The following is a 19,318-nucleotide window of genomic DNA, read 5'->3' on the forward strand; positions in this document are numbered from 1 at the left end:
CGAACTGGATGTTTCTCACTGGCGTGGTTGCCAGGTTATGTGTTGAGGGGGGGGGGGGTAGTTTAGTAATGGTGTGTCTGTCTGTTTGTTGGTGACGAGCCTGATCACCTGGATATACTCTGGTGAGATCAAACCAACACACCTTAGGTATTGGTGTACACTTTGTGTGTGTGTGCGCGCGTGTGCGTGCTTGTGTACGCATGTTTTCTCTGTGTGTGTGCGCGTATGCGTGCATGTGTACGCATGTTTTCTCTGTGTGTGTGTACGTGGATCCTGGAGCAGAGCCAATGGCTTTCCCAGACAGACTTTTTCTCTTCGCCTGGATTTGAATTCCTCTCCGCTAATTTAATTAGTCCTTATTTCCTCCTCAGTGTGAAGAAGAAGCAGTGACGTTCATTTTTTCTTCTTGTTCTCTTTTTGTCGGAACCAACAAAAGGCTGGGAATGTGGTGTGTTTAGCTATGTCAGGCATTAGTAGAATAAACACGAAGGGACTGGAAGATGTTGTGTGTGTCCCAAATGGCAGCCTAGTACACTACTTTTGACCAGAGCCCGTAAGGGAACTATAAAGGGAATAGGGTGCCATTTGGGTCACAGACGTTGTCTGGGGCTGKTAAGTAACATGCAACCTTAATCAGAGAGGCTGCTGGGGGATTTGAATACGCTCTCTCGCTCTCTCTCTCTCCTTCTACGAGGTGCCAAGCCTTTGATGCCTGTCTGAACTGAGTGTGAGCTCTTTTTTGAAGTACACCGTTGACTCGCGCGTTGTGCATCCACATCGCCGTTTGAAGGTTTCGACCGAGACATTCCTATAATGTATTCTGTTTCAATTGCGCCTCATTGATTTTTATTTCCCTCTTTTAACCTCATCCAGCAGATCTCTCTGTTGAGTGGATACAGCCTAGCAGGAGCATACATACAGTGATGCATTAACACACAGCACACCTGTAACACTGGATGTGTCCCAAATAGCATCATATTCACTTTATAGTGCACTGCTTTTGACCAGAGCCCTATGGCCCCTGCTCCTATTCCATTTATGGTGCACTACCTTTGGCCAAGATGTATTCCCTTTATAGTGCGCTACTTTTGACCAGAACCCTATGGGCAGTAGTACGGCAAAAGTAGTAGGGCACACCGCCCTATCCCACCTGGACAAGAGGATCCCTATGTGAGAATGCTGTTCATTGACTACAGCTCTGCTTTCAACACCATAGTGCCCTCCAAGCTTGTCACTAAGCTCAGGGCCCTTTCTGAACTCCTCCCTGTGCAACTGGAGCTGATCGTGGACTACAGGAGACAGCAGAGGGAGCACGCCCCCATCCACTCAACGGGGCCGAAGTGGAGAGGGTCARAAGCTTCAAGGTCCCTGGCGATGCACATCACCGAGCACCTGAAGTGGTCTCACCACACCGACACCGTGGTGAAGAAGGCACAACAGCACCTCTACAACCTCAGGTGGCTGAAGACATTCAGCATGGCCCCTAGAGACCCTGACGCATTTCTACAGATGCACCACTGAGAGTATTCTRTCGGGCTGCGTCACCGCCTCGTATGGCAACTGCACTGCCCTCAACCCGGAGGGTTGTGCCATTAGCCTATTGTATCACCGGGGACATGCTGCCTGCCCTTCAGGACTCGGTGTTAAAGGAAGGCCAAGATGATCATCAAGGACCTTAGCCATCCGAGCTGCTTCCTTCTGGCAGACCGAGACGATACAGGTGCATCAAAGCCGGGACCGAGAGACTGAAAAACAGCTTCTATCTCCAGGCCATCAGACTGTTGAACAGCCATCACTAGCCAGCTACCTGGCCAGTACTCTGCCTTGCACCTTGAGACTAATGCCCCATATACCTCATATTCTGTTTATATACTGTTGTTTACTCACTCTATGTATACTGTGTTCTCGACATAGCCTATCCTAATATACCTAGCTTCTACTGTACATACCATTTTCTTATTCATTTTTTATAATTTTACCCCCCTTGTTCGCCCCCAATTTCATGAAATCCTGTTACAATCGTGTCTYATCGCTGCAACTTCCCGACATGCTTGGGAGAGGCGAAGGTCGAGTCGTGCATCCTTCCGAAACATGACCCACCAAGCCACGCTAACCCTGGAAGCMAGCTGCACCAATGTTTCAGAGGAAACACCGTTCAACTGACAACCGAAGTCAGCTTGCAGGCGCCCGGCCCGCCACAAAGAGTCACTAGAGCGTGATGAGCTAAGTAAAGCCCCCCCCGGCCATACCCTCCCCTAACCCGGACAACGCTGGGCCAATTGTGCGCCGCCCTATGGGACTACCGGTCACGGATCGAACCCCAGGCTGTAGTGACGCCGCAACACTGCGATGCAGTGCCTTAGACCACTGCGCCACTCGGGAGGCCAATACATACCATTTTCTTTCCAAATGATACACTGTCTATACATACATGTATTTATATTCTAGATTCTGACACAGGCTCACTCGAATATCTTTAACCCCTGGATTATTAATTGGACCAGTTCTGTCATTTCTTGATATCTTAATTAGATTTTTTTGTTGATTGTTTATTTGAATTGTATTTGCGAGACATTCTACTGCACTGTTGGAGCTAGAAACATAAGCATTTTGCTGCACCCGCTATAACACCTGCAAATCTGTCTACGCGGCCAATTAACTTTGATGTAATTTGACAAAGGKAATAGGGTGCCATTTGGAAAGGCATCCACTGAACGGCTGTTTTCTGTTGCAATCTGTAATATTAACCATTAAACACTCTCGTAAACAATGATATGACATGTTAACAGACTGATCACACTGGAACGTGTGCCTGTGTGTCTTGCCTCCCCCTGTGTGTTGTCTACTCCATGTATTGATGTGTGTAATTGACGTGTTAATAGAGGTCCATGTGACTGCACATTTATTGATGGCCACACGTGTGATGAATTTGGACTGATTTCGTACTGTTTTTAACCCTGAAACTTTTGCTGTGATGTGTGTGTGTGTAGCTACTGCATGGCTTTTGCTGCTGTCACATGTAAGCTAATGATCATGTAGCATGGCGGCCATCTTCCTCTCCATCCATCATCCCGCCGTTCGTCCATCCACCCGCCCGCTGCTCTACATTCTCTGTGATTTACTGGCCGTAGTAGAATCAGTGACCTGACCACTAAGAAATCTGCTCGTTGATATAGCATTAGCCGGTATGGTTAGGCCAAGCATTTAGCTCAATTCACATGTTAATCTCTGTCACCACATACAGTGGCTACTGTATTAGCAACAAGCAAACTAGGTCGCATTTACTACAGCTCTCTGACCCCTTACTTCCAACTAATGCTCTCTATAGCCCATAAAATACTTCCACACTAACGGCAACGTCAACCTAACATTGGAAAAAAATATAATTTTTCTTTATCTAACACTACTAACCCCGCTACTTCGCTATGGCTGTGTCCCATGCTGAAATGACCCCCTCCTCTGTCTGCTTGGCTTGATGCCTTTAGCCCACCTGAGCCCGTATTTATCAAAAGCGTTTCAGAGTAGGAGTGCTGATCTCGGATCAGGAGCCCCCCTGTCCATAATATTCGGATTCATTACGATATGTAAGGCTAAACTGATCCTAGATCAGCACGCATACTCTGAGACGCTGGATGAATACGGGCCGTGATGTTCAGTTTCGACAACGAGGAGGAGGAGTATGATGATAATGATGATGGTGGTGTGACTTAACGCTGGTGTCATTGGCTTGTGAACAGGAAGCTAGCAGCCGCGGTAAAGCTGGCCCAGGCCACCCAGAACAATGGCACCCTGAAGGGCTCTAACCATTCCACCCAGTCCTCCTCAGGCCTGCTCCCTCAATGGTAAACGCACAGTCGCCACCTGTGCGCTCCCTCCACACAGGGAGCAAGGTGAAGTTTCCCCTACACCCTGATCTTGGATCAGTTTAACATTTGCCCAACTAATGGTTATGGTTAGGATTGGGGGCAGGGAGGCTGATCCTAGATCTGTACCTAGGGGAAACTTCACCTCGGAGCGCCACACAGCGTCCGACACAAACTCACACTCACACAACTCACACACATGCGCTGTACTCCGTTGGCCTGGTTACGCGTCCACGATAGTTGCTGGAACCGTGCTGGAGAGGACAATATGAAAAGAAAGTATCCAAGCCAGTACAATATAGTTCAGGTTGGTACGATAGTGTGAAAAGGTAATAATATACAGATGTGTTTATTCATTGTAATTGTTAATCATAATTAGGTGGGTAATTACGTCGTAAAACACTGAGTGAGATGTTTAGAGTAGTTCAGAAAACTGCAATTTAGTTGTGAACTACATGTTCTTATGCATGTCAGATAAGGATCACTGGACTTACAGTAATACTAGAAATATTATTTACAGTGCCTATAGAAAGTCTATATCCCCTTCAACTTTTTTTTTTTTTTAAACATTTTGTTGCGTTACAAAGTGGAATTAAAATGTATTTAATTGTAATTTTGATCTACACAAAATACTCCATAATGTCAAAGTGAAAAGGACATTCTACGCATTTTTACAAATGAATAATAATTAAATAACTAAAATATAGTCGTTGCATAAGTATTCACCCACTTTGTTTAGGCAAGCCTAAATTACTTCAGAAGTCAAATTTGGCTTAACAAATCACATAATCACTTATATGGACTCACTCTGTGTGAAATAACAAGGGTTGACATGATTTTTGAATGATTACACCCCTCTGTCCCCCATACAATATCTATATGGTCCCTCAGTCAAGTATTGAATTTCAAGCACAGATCTTTAAGCACGGTCAAGTTAATAATTATGCTGTGGATGTGTTAAAGTGCAAGAGTTCAATGGCTGGGATGGGAGAAAACTGAGGGTGGATCAACAACATTGTAGTGACTCTACAATAATGACCTAAATGACAGAGTGAATAGAAGAATACAAATATACATAATACAAATATTCCATGCAACAAGTCACTAAAGTAATACTGAAGAAGAAGCGAAAATGGCAAAGGAATACACTTTTTGGCCAAAATGAAAAGCCTTATGTTTGGAGAAAATCCAACAAAACACATCACTGTGTAACTACCTCCTTTTTTCAAGCATTGTGGTGGCTGCATCATGGTATGAGTATTCTTGACATCAGCAGACTGTGGAGTTTTTCAGGATGAAAATAAATGGGATGGTGCTAAGCATAGGAAAACCTGCTTCAGTCTGCTTTACACCAGACACTGACTGGAAGAGGAATTCACTTTTCAGCATGACAATAACCTACACAAAGCCAAATCTACATTGGAGTTTCTTACCAAGAAGGCAGTGAATGTTCCTGAATGGCCAAGTTGCCATTTTTACTTAAATATGCTTGAAAATATATGGCAAGACTTGAAAATTGCTGTCTAGCCATGATCCCCAACAACTTGACAGAGCTTGAAGAATTTTTTAAAAGAATAATGGACAATACAAGTAGGTGTGCAAAGTTCTTAAGAAGCTTCACAGCTGTAACTGTTGCCAAACGTGTTTCCAACATGTATTGACACAGGGGGGTGAATACTTATCTAATCAAGGTACAGTTGAAGTTGGAAGTTTACATACACCTTAGCCAAATACATTTAAACTCCGTTTTTCGCAATTCCTGACATTTAATCCTAGTAAAAATTCCCTGTTATGTCAGTTAGGATAACCACTTTATTTAAAAAATGTGAATTGTCAGAATAATAGTAGAGAGAATTATTTATTTCAGCTTTTATTTCTTTCATCACATTCCCAGTGGGTCAGAAGTTTACATACACTCAATTAGTATTTGGTAGCATTGCCTTTAAATGCCTTTTGGTCCGCTTTACCCTGGAAGAATGCAGAGGGGAACTAGAGAGAGAGAGGGTGTAAGGAAGAGATAGAGAAGAGATGGGGAGGAAGAAAAAGAGAGAAAAAAGCAAGACAGAGAAATAGGAGTAAGTAGGGAGAGAGAGAGAGAGTGGGGGAATAGGGAGGAAGAGAAAGAGTGTCCCTCCTGCAGCAAAGCACCCCCACAACATGATGCTGCCACCCCCGTGCTTCACGGTGGAATGGTGTTCTTCAGCTTGCAAGCCTCCCCCTTTTTCCTCCAAACATAACGATGGTCATTATGGCCAAACAGTTCTATTTTTGTTTCATCAGACCAGAGGACATTTCTCCAAAAAGTATGATCTTTGTCCCCATGTTGCAGCTTGCAAACCGTAGTCTGGCTTTTTATGTCGGTTTTGGAGCAGTGGCTTTCTTCCTTTGGTTTTGGCATGGACGTGGGGCCTTCTTTTTTCTCACTTGGGTCTGATGATGCCGGACCTTTCATATGGTAGGATAACTTCGTGCTCGATTTATCTTATTGCATATGAGAACTCGTGATAATTTTACTGTCGGCCTGTTTATACCTATCCTATTAGCGTCTTCAACATGAGTTCCATTTGCCTCTGTTGTTTCTCGGGTACTCTCACTCATTTTGCCATCTCTATACTATGCGTTCTCCAACTTGTGTACTTCTATCTCTGTTTAGTGGAGACAGATACGCGGTCTACATCTTGTCACTGTAGCTTGGCGCCACCAGAAAGTACGTTCAATTCTCTAGGAGAAGAACGTCGTCTATCGCCTCACGGCTGAGTGCGGTGGTGGTCCCTATGGTGTTTATACTTGCCGCTTACTATGTTGTTACAGTATGAACTGTATGACCCGGCCCGTTGGTCCCCATTTGGTCACGTCTGTCTTAGGCGTTTGGAAATTGCTCCTTAAGGATGAACCAGACTTGTGGAGGTCTACAATTGTTTTTCTGAGGTCTTGGCTGATTTCTTTTGATTTTCCCATGATGTCAAGCAAAGAGGCACTGAGTTTGAAGGTAAGCCTTGAAATACATCCACAGGTACACCTCCAATTGACTCAAATTATGTCAATTAGCCTATCAGAACCTTCTAAAGCCATGACATCTTTTTCTGGAATTTTCCACGCTGTTTAAAGGCACAGTCAATTTCGTGGATGTAAACTTCTGACCCACTGGAATTGTGATATAGTGAATTATACGTGAAATAATCTGTCTGTAAACAATTGTTGGGAAAATGACTTGTGTTATGCACAAAGTAAATGTCCTAACCGACTTGCCAAAACTATAGTTTCTTAACAAGAAGTTTGTGGAGTGGTTGAAAAATGAGTTTTAATGACTCCAACCTAAGTGTATGTAGACTTCCGACTTCAACTGTGTATTAGTGTTTTATTTGTCATGAATCAAAACGTTTTTTTAAACATTTTTCTTTGACATTAGAGTAATTTGTGTAGATTGATGGGAAAAAAATACTATTAAATCAATTTTATCCCACTTTGTAAAGCAACAAAAGGTGAAAAAAGTTCAAGACTTTCTATAGGAACTGTATGTAACAGTAGCCAGGTGGTTTTAAAATGGAGTTGAGTGATAGAGATGGAAAGGATTTATTTAGAACGTGACTTTTTTGTCCAGTAATATATAAATAATGTCTCCAGTAAACTATACATTTTTAGTCCAGTAAACTATAAGTAGGACTTAAAACAGCTGAGTTTGTGTTCACCATTCATCCTGTTATGAGTTTAGTTCATCATTGCTGTTCATCAGTGTTGTCTTCATGGTCCTGAACACGTGACCATCCATGGTGGACATTGTGAGTGTGTCATGTGATAGTGTGGCGGCCACTCTGTTTTCCCATCATGCCCCTCAGTGTCTACCATACGTGTGGCGTGGTGTAATTGGCTAGTCCGTTGTCTGCAAATCCTCCCCCATTAAAAATAGAATCCCTGTCTTAACAGCAATCCCTTTTAACTATATGGTTGCATTAACCTGTTTGTTGTCACGTTACAGGTGATAATGTTTTCTTAGACATTTTCACACACTTAGGACCAATCCCAAATGGACCCCTGGACTACATCCTATGCACTTGTGAAGATCTGATTTGGATTTGACAGGTGCTATCAATACGTGCTCCTACTTGCCCTTTGATAGGTTAAGTGGATTGTTTCTACCAATCACATCCTCTCAGATCTCCACAAGTGCATAGGTCGTAGGGTCTAGGGGTCCATTTGGGATTAGACCGCAGTGCAGAATTACAGGATGTTTTCAAGGCGGATAAAACTTATAAAATGAGCGTTCATATTGGTCAAGTTCACAGAGTATCTCCTTCGTTTCAAACCACTTGCACCTGTTTCATCCCTGCTGAACACCACCCCGACTTGCGAGGTTGAGAGTTATGTGTTGACCCTCTGACCTCTAACCCCTGACCTTCTGGTCACCAGGATGATGTCAGGACAGGACGGCCATCGGCACGCACGCTCCCAGACCATGCCCATCATCCGGGCCAAGAACGCCCTGACCAACCCCAAGCTGCTGCAGATGATGGAGACAGGTAATGTCCCCCCCCCCAATTACGCCCACTCACCCAACATCACTGGGCACTGCCACCCCGGTCCCATTTTAAAACTGTTTAATTCACATAGTTCACATTAATGTGGTTAGTTAGTTAGCTTTTGTTGTCCTAGGCCAATAGCGTTTTTATTCTTACCAACCGTCAATTGTGCTATTTCTCAGCCATTACAGTGCTAACAGTACTTAGCTATTACTGTTCTGTTGTTAGGTGTGTGAGGGTTACTGCTAGGGTTAGGATTTTGTGTTGTTTCTTGCTGTGCTGCTGTATCATTGCCCCTTTCCTGTCCTTCCCTCAGATGGGAACATCCCAGAGGGTGACCACCTGAGCCCGACGGACATCGAGGCCAATCTGTCCACCGAGGTGGCCCTCATCGTACTGGATGTTCTGGGCCTCTTTGTCCATCACCACAAGGTCAGACGACAACACTGACCACTGTCTGAATGGTCCAACACCGATCTCTACAACCTAGAGACATGATACGGTTGCTCAATTCTGGACACTTTCTCAAAATTCCCAGGTTTCCCAGAAATTCCAGTTGGAAGACTCCTGGAATCACAAGGGAATAAACAGGAAGTCTGTGAGTCCTCCAACCGGGATTTCTGGAAAACCTGGGAATTGTGGGGGAATTTTGCAATCCTAGACCTGCCAATCATGAGAGCCTATTTTAATACGCCACTGCCACCTTGTGATTATTACTAAGAACTACAGTGACTTTTCCACATGGAATCCACACTAAATACCGCTCTGTTTCACTAATCATTATTGTTTCACTTCACTCAATCCGAGATATTCAGTTTGTATTCCAAGTTGGTGATTTTATCTTCTGTTGTTCTTGTAGGTTACTGTGCACTCCTCAATTCTCAAGTTGGCTGCCCCAGAATTCCTACAATTGCTATACTCTGTAAAGCAACCCAGACATGCTGTTTTGTCTGTCTTTTGACCGGAGCCATTTGTAATTCATATTATGGCTGCGTCCCAAATGGCACCATTTTCTCTATATAGTGCACTACTTTTGACAAGAGCACTATAGCCCCTGGTCAAAAATAGTGCACTATATAGGGAATAGGGTAACCTTGTCCCCAGACTCAATTTGTACCGCAGAGCCATCTGGTGGACGAGATTAGGAAGAGGATGCCATTTGGGAAGGACATATGTTGATTGTTGTTCTTTCTCTCCCACAGAAACAGTTACTGCAGGACGAGGGTCAGAACCTGCTGATGAGGAAGGTGTTCGACACCTACCTCCTGTTCTTCCAGATCAATCAGTCCACCAGCACCCTGAGACACGTCTTTGCTGCCCTGCGCCTCTTCATACAAGAAGCGTCTCTGCACTAGCTGATAGCGCTCACACACATACCACACTAACTGGAATTTATGGACACAGAATGTTACTTCATAGTACATTATGATGCTGAGCTTCTCTCTCTCCCTCGTCCTCTTCTTCCTCTCTCCTTGTCTCTCGCTCTGTCTACCTTTCTCTTTCCTTTCTCTCCCTCCCTATACCCCCACTCTCTTTCTTCCCAACTTACTCCTCTCTTGCTTTTTCTCTCTTTCTTCCTCCCCATCTCTCTCTCTGTCTCTTTCCTTACACCCTCTCTCTCTCTCTCTTCTAGTTCCCCTCTGCGTTCTTCCAGGTAAAGCGACTGTTGTGGCTGCCGTGTGCTACGAGATCTGAAGTGTTGTAACCCCCGCTCCAGCCACCCAGCACTGCAGGCCTCTGCACTTCCTCTACTTCTTCATGAGGAAAAACTCTTGAGTTCACCAAGGGAAGTCCATCGTCCGCTCCCCACCTACAGGTCAGCCAGCGGGGGTGGGGGATGTGCATGTGGGGTGTGGTTCTTGGGGTGGAGGTGGGGGGGCCGGTTGTGTGGTGTTGTGTGTGTGTGTGTGTGTGTGTTGTGTGTGTGTGTGTGTGTGTGTGTGTGTGTGTGTGTGTGTGTGTGTGTGTGTGTGTGTGTGTGTGTGCGCGCACCAGATCTTTATTTTCACTGTTTTGTGCGGTGTACACAGGGCCTAGATAGATAAAGGCCGGGATGTTTCTATGGCTGCATTTACCTCTGAAACAGACTGTTTAGCAGCCGATCAGAGACCACACACACACCCGTCGCCACCCTGTTTCAGAGCGGTTGTAATTAGCGTCCCCTTCACTCTCTTTCTCTCCTCTCGCTTCTCCGTCCTTTCAGTTGATCAAGGCAGTGAGTCAGCTGATAGCGGATGCTGGCATCGGGGGCTCACGCTTCCAACAGTCTCTGGCCATCATCAATAACTTTGCCAACGGAGATGCTCCTCTCAAGGTGAGAACAGGGACTGGACTGAGAATTGGTCTGCGTCCCAAATGGCACCCTATTCCCTTTATAATCCACTACTGTATAAATCAGGGGTGGGCAACTGGCGGGGGAACTCAGTCGGGGTCTCAACTTACTGTTCCGAGGTAGAATAGTAGAATACACAAGGTGCAATTTCTAAATTTGGTTGTTCAGCAGTTTTTCTCTTATGTCAGTCATTGATAGTCACTCAATTAGCCCACGTCAGAAACATGAAAATTAGATTGGTAAGTTAGTCTAGCGGCCAGCTATCTTAACTTGTAGTAACCAAGGTCCAATTAGTAGTCAGTCTCACTCAGATATCATATGAAAAACTGCACACATTTCTTTCCACCCTATGGCATAATTAGTCGAATTGGAAGAAATGACCTCTAAAACTAAAAATAGTGCATGAAATGAGTTATACAATTGCTAAATCTTCTCTCCGCCCCATGGAAAAATGTGTAGAATTGCAGCAAACTAGCTTTAAAAAAGCAAAATATTCTCTCCCTCCTATGGCAAAATGTGTAGAATTGCTATAGATCTGTTGTAAACTGCAAATCTGTCACATGTTTCATAAACAACAGGTGTAGACTAACAGTGAAATGCTTACTTACGGGCCCTTCCCAACAATGCAAAGAGAAAAAACCTGGAAAAATTGAAAGATAATAACACGAGGAATAAAAACACAATGAGTAACGATAACTTGGCTATATACACTGGGCACTAGTACAGAGTGGATGTGCAGGACTATTAGGTAATTGAGGTAGATACTGTATGTAGATATAGGTTGGGATAAAGTGACTAGGCAACAGGATAGATAATAAACAGTAACAGCAGCGTATGTGATGAGTCAAAAGAGTTCGTGCAGTAGCAGAGAGAACAGTCTATGACTCGCGTGTCTTTGACAATTTTTACCACCTTTCTCTTCCGGCAAAATTAAGGCAGTTATACCATTTTAAAAACATTACAATACATTCATTACAGCATTCACAACACACTGTCTACCCTCAGGCCCATACTCCACTACCACATATCTACAATGCAAAATCCATGTGCACTTGTGTGTATAGTGCGTGTTCTCATGTGTGTGTATTCATGTGTCTGTGCCTATGTTTGTGTTACTTCACAGTCCCCGCTGTTCCATAAGGTGTATTTTTACCTGCTTTTTAAATATGATGCTATTGCTTGCATCAGTTACCTGATGTGGAATAGAGTTCCATGTAGCCATTGCTCTATGTAGTACTGTGCACCTCCCATAGTCTGTTCTGGACTTAGGGACTGTGAAGAGACCTCTGGTGGCATGTCTTGTGGGGTATGCATGGGTGTCCGAGCTGTGTGCTAGTATTTTAAACAGACAGCTCGGTACATTCAGCTTCTCAACACCTCTTACAGGAACAAGTAATGACGAAGTCAATCTCTCTTCCACTCTGAGCCATGAGAGACTGACATGCATGTTAGCGCTCCGTGTACTTTTAAGGGCCAGCCGTGCTGCCCTGTTCTGAGCCAACTGCAAATTTCCAAAGTCCCTCTTTGTGGCACCTGACCACACGACTGAACAGTAGTCCAGGTGCGAAATAAAGACAGGGCTTGTAGGACCTGCCTTGTTGCATACATGGCAAATAGGATGGCATTTGGGAGTCAGACCTAGTGTTGAGGAAGTGAGTTTGTGATTCCTCTCTTAACTCCCTCTAGTGACTAATAAWGTTTGTATATGCTGCGATTGTGCATACTGCCCGTGTTTGATCTGATGTGACGTCATGTACATTGTGTCTGTAACTGAGCCTCACAGAAGCCAAAAACCTTGTTTGTCCTTGTCCTTTGTCCTTGTTTACCACGAAAAGAATAATCAACCTTTTATGAAGTGTGATGTCAGTATGTATGATCCATCCGCACTCCCAGAACACACCGTTCCCTGCCGAGGTGAAAGACTTGACCAAGCGGATCCGCACGGTGCTGATGGCCACGTCCCAGATGAAGGAGCACGAGAAGGACCCGGAGATGCTGGTGGACCTGCAGTACAGCCTGGCCAACTCCTACGCCAGCACGCCTGAGCTCCGGCGCACCTGGCTGGAGAGCATGGCCAAGATACACGGTCCGCAACGGAGACCTCTCCGAGGTACAGTAGGACTGGGTTACTGGATATGTTATAGGTTTATGTTATGTTATGTTATGTTATGTATAGGGTGCAGAGATGTGTACAGTGGGTATCATAAGTAGTCACCCCCCCCCCCTTCACATTTTGTTGCTTTATTTTTTGGCATAATCTACACAAATACTCCATAATGTGAAAGTGAAAAGTAAATTCTACAAATGTTTACAAATAAATAACAAAAATATAGGCGTGGCATAAGTATTCATGAACAAAAAGATAAACGCAGTGTGCAACAATTTCAAAGATTTTACTGAGTTACAGTTCATATAAGGAAATCAGTCAATTTAAATAAATAAATTAGGCCATAGTCTATGGATTTCACATGACTGGGAATAACAGATATGCATACACCTGTTGTTCACAGATACCTTAATGATAGGTAGGGCGTGGATCAGACCCACCATTTGCCTCGTGCAGCACGACACATCTCCTTCATATGGAGTTGATCAGGCTATTGATTGTGGACTGTGGAATGTTGTGCCGCTCCTCTTCAATGGCTATGAGAAGTTGCTGGATATTGGCGGGGACTGGAACACACTGTTGTACACGTTGATCCAGAGCATCCTAAACATGCTCAATGGGTTACATGTTTGGTGAGTTGCAGGCCATGGCAGAGCTGGGACATTTTCAGTGTCCAGGAGTTGTGTACAGATCCTTGAGGTATTATCATGCTGAAACATGAGGTGATGGTAGCAGATGAATGGCACGACAATGGGCCTCAGGATCTCTTCACGGTATATCGTGCATTCAAATTGCCATCGATAAAATGCAATTGTGTTGTTGTCCTTAGCTTATCTGCCCATATCATAACCCAACCGCCACCATGGGGCACTCTATTCACAATGTTGACATTAGCAAACCGCTTGCCTGCACAACGCCACAACGCCTGCCATCTGTCCGGCACAGTTGAAACTTCTCCAGATAATAAACAGTGATAGCAGCAGTGTACAAAACAAATGGGGGGTGTCAATGTAATAGTCTGGTGTCCATTTGAGTAATTGTTCAGCAGTCTTACGGCTTGGGGTAGAAGCTGTTAAGGAGCCTTTTGGTCCTAGACATGGCGCTCTGGTAGCGCTTGCCGTGCAGTAGCACAGAAACAGTCTATGACTTGGGTGACCGGAGTCTTGACAATTTTATGGACTTTCTCTGACACCGCCTTTTATGTAGGTCCTGGATTGCAGGAAGCTTGGCCCCAGTGATGTACTGGGCCGACGCACTACCTTCTGTAGCGCCTTACGGTCAGATGCCGAGCAGTTGCCATACCAGGCGGTGATGCACCTGGTCAGGATGCTCTCGATGGTGCAGCTGTAGAACTTTTTGAGGATCTGAGGACCCATGCCAATTCATTTCAGTCTCCTGAGGGGGAAAAGGTTTTGTCGTGCCTCTTCACAACTGTCTTGGTGTGTTTGGACCATGATAGATTGTTGGTGAGTGACACCAAGGAACTTGAAACTCTCGACCTGCTCCACTACAGAGGACCAAGTACACACCCCTAAGAGGCCCCAGTGTTGAGGATCAGCATGGCAGATGTGTTGTTGCCTACCCTTACCACCTGGGGCGGCCGTCAGGAAGTCCAGATCCGTTGCAGAGGGAGGTGTTTAGTCCCGTGGTCCTTAGCTTAGTGATTAGCTTTGTGTGCACTATGGTGTTGAACGCTGAGCTGTAGTCAGTGAACAGCATTCCCACATAGGTGTTCTCTTTGTCCAGGTGGGAAAGGCAGTGTGGAGTGTGATTGAGATTGCGTCATCTGTGGATCTGTTGGGGTGGTATGCGAATTGACTCGGGGGTGAATACTGATCTAATCAAGAATATTAGTGTCTAATTTTTCATTACTTTTTAAGAAATTTTAGAATTTTTTTCCGTATTGACATTAAAGAGTAGTTTGTGTAGATCGTTGCCAATTTTTTAAATAATTAAATCAATTTTAAGCTCTCATGGAAATTACCACCAGGGACACCTGAAGTCAATATTAAATGAATCATTCTTTATTATCAGCAAGCTGGAGAAACTTAATGCACCATATACATGTTATGCGGGAGCTCCGTCGGGGCAGTCCTGTTAGTTATATACTGCTTACACAGGCAAGTTATATTTGCATGATTTACATGATTCATTATTCATAATTAATTAATCATTAACTTTTGGTTCATGCATGTGACTTCATCTTGAAATTGAGATATCCCTCTTCGTTCTCAATGCAATGTTCTGGGCATACAGCCAAATTGCTTATACTGACAGTGAGGATTCCTCCAAAGTCACTTGCATGAACCCAGTCAAATTGGTTTATTAGAAAAGCACAAACATAACATTTTCCTTCACAGCCCACTTTGTAATACAATAAAATGTTTAAAATCTAAGTGGGGTAGATACTTATGATACCCACTGTACCAACCCACCTCTGACAACATTGAAACGTTTTTAGGGGGTAATTCAAACTACTTGAGACTGCCACAGTGTTTATAATGCACTTGCCAAGACTAGGGTTGTTACACTGTGGTGTTCAGGGCCATATCAGAGCATCTCAGAGTACGAGTACTGATCTAGAATCATCTCCCCCTGTCCATGTAATCTTATTAATTGTGATCTCAAAGTTAGAACTGATCCTAGATCAGCGCTCCTACTGTGGGACGCCTAGTTAATGATGTGTTGGTATCTGTGATTAAACTGTTCACCTCTTTTCCTCCTGTTCCTCTGTCCCTCAGGCGGCCATGTGTACATCCACATCTCCGCCCTGATCGCTGAGTCCCTCAAGAGGAGAGGTGAGCACAGCCCGGTGGGCCGCCAACATGCCAGTGCTGCTGACAAGCTTCTGCAGATGTGTGTGTGTGCGTGCGTCTGCTCTCTAGCGTGTGCTGGTGGAGAACCTCTAACCACTGCTTGTGAGTCTTCTGGCCCCTCTGCCCACCGATTGGCTGGACAGCATGTGTGACATCATCATTCAGCACCGTGTGCATATGGCTACTATAGCCTCTATGCGCAAACATTTGTTTCTAACGCCTTTGTCTGCGCGTGTAGGGGTGGAAATGGTATGAGTGGGTTGATGTGTTGTTGTCTGTGCGGGCATGCTTGTGTCCCGTGCGCGGCTGTGTGTATGCATGTATACGCTTGTGGATTTGTTATACACTGTGCATGCTTTTGTGTGTTGGCATATGACTTATTTGGGTGTGAGAAGAGAGGTTAGTCAGACTGAGTTTTGTGTGTCACAACCCCACTGTCTGGAAAACAATGACATCGTCCAATCAGCGCACAGAGACCTCTATGTGCTACAGACTGGCCATCCACTCTTTACTCTCTCGTACACAAACATAGGCTGCGTCCCAAATAGCACCCTATGTTTTGTGTATGAGAGGGTAAAGAGTGGATAGGGTGCCATTTGGACGTAGCCAGCGTCTGCTGCTGTGAGTGCGACTTCCCTCCTCTCATGTCTAGTATGCACTACTACGACATGGGAACGCGGTGTCTCCATCTGCACGTGTGTGTCTTGCTAGCCGCGCTTCACCGTTCCAGAGCATGAGCCGTCATCTCTCGCTCTCGCTTTCCGCCGCCGCTCGCCGTGTGTGGAAAGCATGCCCTTAAAGCACTGGCTTGTCGTGAAGTGTGAAAAAAGGTCAAAACAGCAAGTGGAAAGTTAAATTGTGTCGAGTAAACTCCTATATTCCTCCTTATAACGCAGGCTACTGGAAACCTGACAAGGCAGGATGTCAAGTGTGGTTCCTGAGGAGCCCAATGTCAATAACTGTAGCCCCTTACTAACCCCCCGAGATGGAGAAATGAGTGTGCCGACCCTGGGCCGGCCATGGAACAGGATGCGTAAAGGTGGGGGGAATTCAAGCTACGATTACTCCAGATCAGAACTTCTTCGCCAAGTACATTTACATCTACCAGGAATTTAACGTTGTGAAATGGTGCTGACAGCAATAAACAGAGTATATAGAACGTACACTAATCTACATACAGTATATAATATAGATATGAAAACTAGTTTACTTAAAAACACTAGGACCAATCTTTGACTGCATCTAGCAGAATGGAGTCCACATTTTTACAGGTGCACAGTGTAATGTTTTGAAGTCCACTGAAATGCTTTGCAATACCACTTAGAATGAAGCAATGTATTGGACATGCATTCTAAGTGTATGCTGAACAAACCCTATGACTCAAAGACTAACAGAATGGAGTACAGGCAGGTATAATGTTTTGAAGTCCACTGATTTTGAATTTACTATTGAAAGATGTCTGGATGTCTGTTGTCTACCTTGCCTTTTGAGAGATGCCTATATTGATGTCCACCCAAGTTTCACTTGATATGTGTAAAGAAAGCACGTTCACAATGAATGGAGTTACTGTTCTCTGTTTGGGTTTGTTGATACGGAACACAAGGAATGTTAAGTACCACAGTGTGTGTGTGTGTGTGTGTGTGTGTGTGTGTGTGTGTGTGTGTGTGTGTGTGTGTGTGTGTGTGTTCATACCATCGGATGATAAAATGCACACAAGCATAAAGAAGAGAGTGACAACATGTTGTTCCTATGAGCTCTCTGCTCCTATGTCCCTCCTTCTCTGATGTCATATCCTGTTTGAAACCTCAGCGTCGTTCTCCATGGGCTGGGCGGCCTTCCTGTGCATCTCACCAAACGTGAAGGAAGAGGGGGCCATGAAAGAGGACACAGGGACTCAAGATACCCCCTACACCGAGGTACCCTCACCCCTACTGGGTCCAGTACAAAGAATTGTATAGATTTTTCAGCTCAGATTTGGAAGGTCGTTCAATGACAATACAATGCAGAACCTGACAAGAGAAGGATGATATTTGAGATGCGTCCATGTAGTTTCTTGTATAGATTAATCTATCTACTTTTCTTCTTCTCTTGCGCCCTGTACTTCCTGTGTATGTAGGATACTCTAGTGGAGCAGCTGGAGCTGTGTGTGGACTACCTGTGGAAGTCTGAGAGGCACGAGCTCATCGCCGATATCAACAAGCCCGTCATTGCCGTCTTTGAGAAGAGACGAGATTTCAAGGTGACTGGGTGGATCGGACAGGGTTGTTTCTTTACCAGGCCAGAGACACTCGGACAGGGAGGGGATAGTTGTGATTGACATTTTGTGTGTGATCCACAGAGGCTATCGGAGCTGTACTACGACATCCACCGCTCCTACCTGAAGGTGACAGAGGTCGTGAACTCTGAGAAGCGTCTTTTTGGCCGATACTACCGCGTGGCGTTCTATGGACTGGTAAGTGCCATCAGAGCCACGGATGACAATGACAAACACACCTTATAGAAAGGTGTGTGTTTACCATGTTCCTAGCCTGTGTGCCAGTCTGTTTGTGCTATCATACAAACTCCTTGTTACTCATTGTCATGTTTGGCATCGATCTGGATCGCGCACACAGACTGGCACTCAGGCTAGCGTGTACCATCCCTGCTCCGGGATTCAATCCTTCAGGTCTCGGGAGGAGAAAGGACGTCACACCGCAATGCTAAACTAGCTTCAACTAGCTTCAACTAGCTTCAACTAGCTTCAACTAGCTTCTACTAGCTTCTACTAGCTTCTACTAGCTTCTACTAGCGTTGACGAGCTTGATAGCCTCCACATCTGCAGCATACATGCTATAGCTATAGCCCTCTGGTACAAACCCAGTCCCATAGGTATTCTCACCGAGTATCTGTCTTTTGTCGCATAACTCCTACATTCAGTAAGCTGGTTGGACTCATCTTAGAAGAGCCTGAATCCTTTAGACATTTAATCTTTGGTGAATGGGGAGGGGGGGGGATCACAACTTGTCTCTAGTCGGTCTCTTTAATTCCTCCATCTGCTCTTTTTCTTTTCTTCCTTTTGGTTTTTCTGTATCAAGATTGCGGTAAGTTTTTGTCTCTCTTTTTGTTTCCTGCCTTCTCTCTTCTCCCTTCACCGGTAGTAACTTCTCTAACCTGTCTTCTAAAATATATGCTGTATACATATTGATATGCTCTTCTATATGATATGTATACCTACCGGGGTTTGGGGTTGATTCTATATCAATTCAGAATAAAGCGGAATGAAAATGTCCCTCATTGAAAAGAAATGAGGAAATGAATAAGGGAATTGGAATGTCAGTTTACTTCCTGAGTTGAAGGAGTTTAAATAGAATTTATCCCAACCCGGATACCTACCCCGATACCCACATCCTATAATCTTCAGTAATATTTTTTCCCTTCAACGATCCCAATCTCTAATCTCTAGCTCCTGTGAACAGATCTTAGAACAGTTGGTGTCAAGATGACATAGCAGCATACATGCAGGCAGGCCAGACCAGGGCCTGTATTCACAAAGCATCTCAGAGTAGGWCTGCTGCTTTTAGGATCTCTTAAGTCATAATGAATTAGAGGGGCGACCTGATCCTAGATCAGCACTTCTACTCTGAGACACTTTATGAATACGTCCCTGGTAATGAATGCTGGAATGGAGGGCTCTTTCTCAATTC

General features: G+C 44.7%; 1 pseudogene; it reads left to right on the top strand.

Annotated features, from left to right (window-relative positions):
- LOC111957373 (dedicator of cytokinesis protein 10-like) overlaps positions 1–19,318 on the top strand; it is a 130,436-nt pseudogene that overhangs the window by 95,134 nt on the left and 15,984 nt on the right.

This window comes from Salvelinus sp. IW2-2015, linkage group LG4p (genome assembly GCF_002910315.2).
Source record: "Salvelinus sp. IW2-2015 linkage group LG4p, ASM291031v2, whole genome shotgun sequence".
NCBI lineage: Eukaryota > Metazoa > Chordata > Actinopteri > Salmoniformes > Salmonidae > Salvelinus > Salvelinus sp. IW2-2015.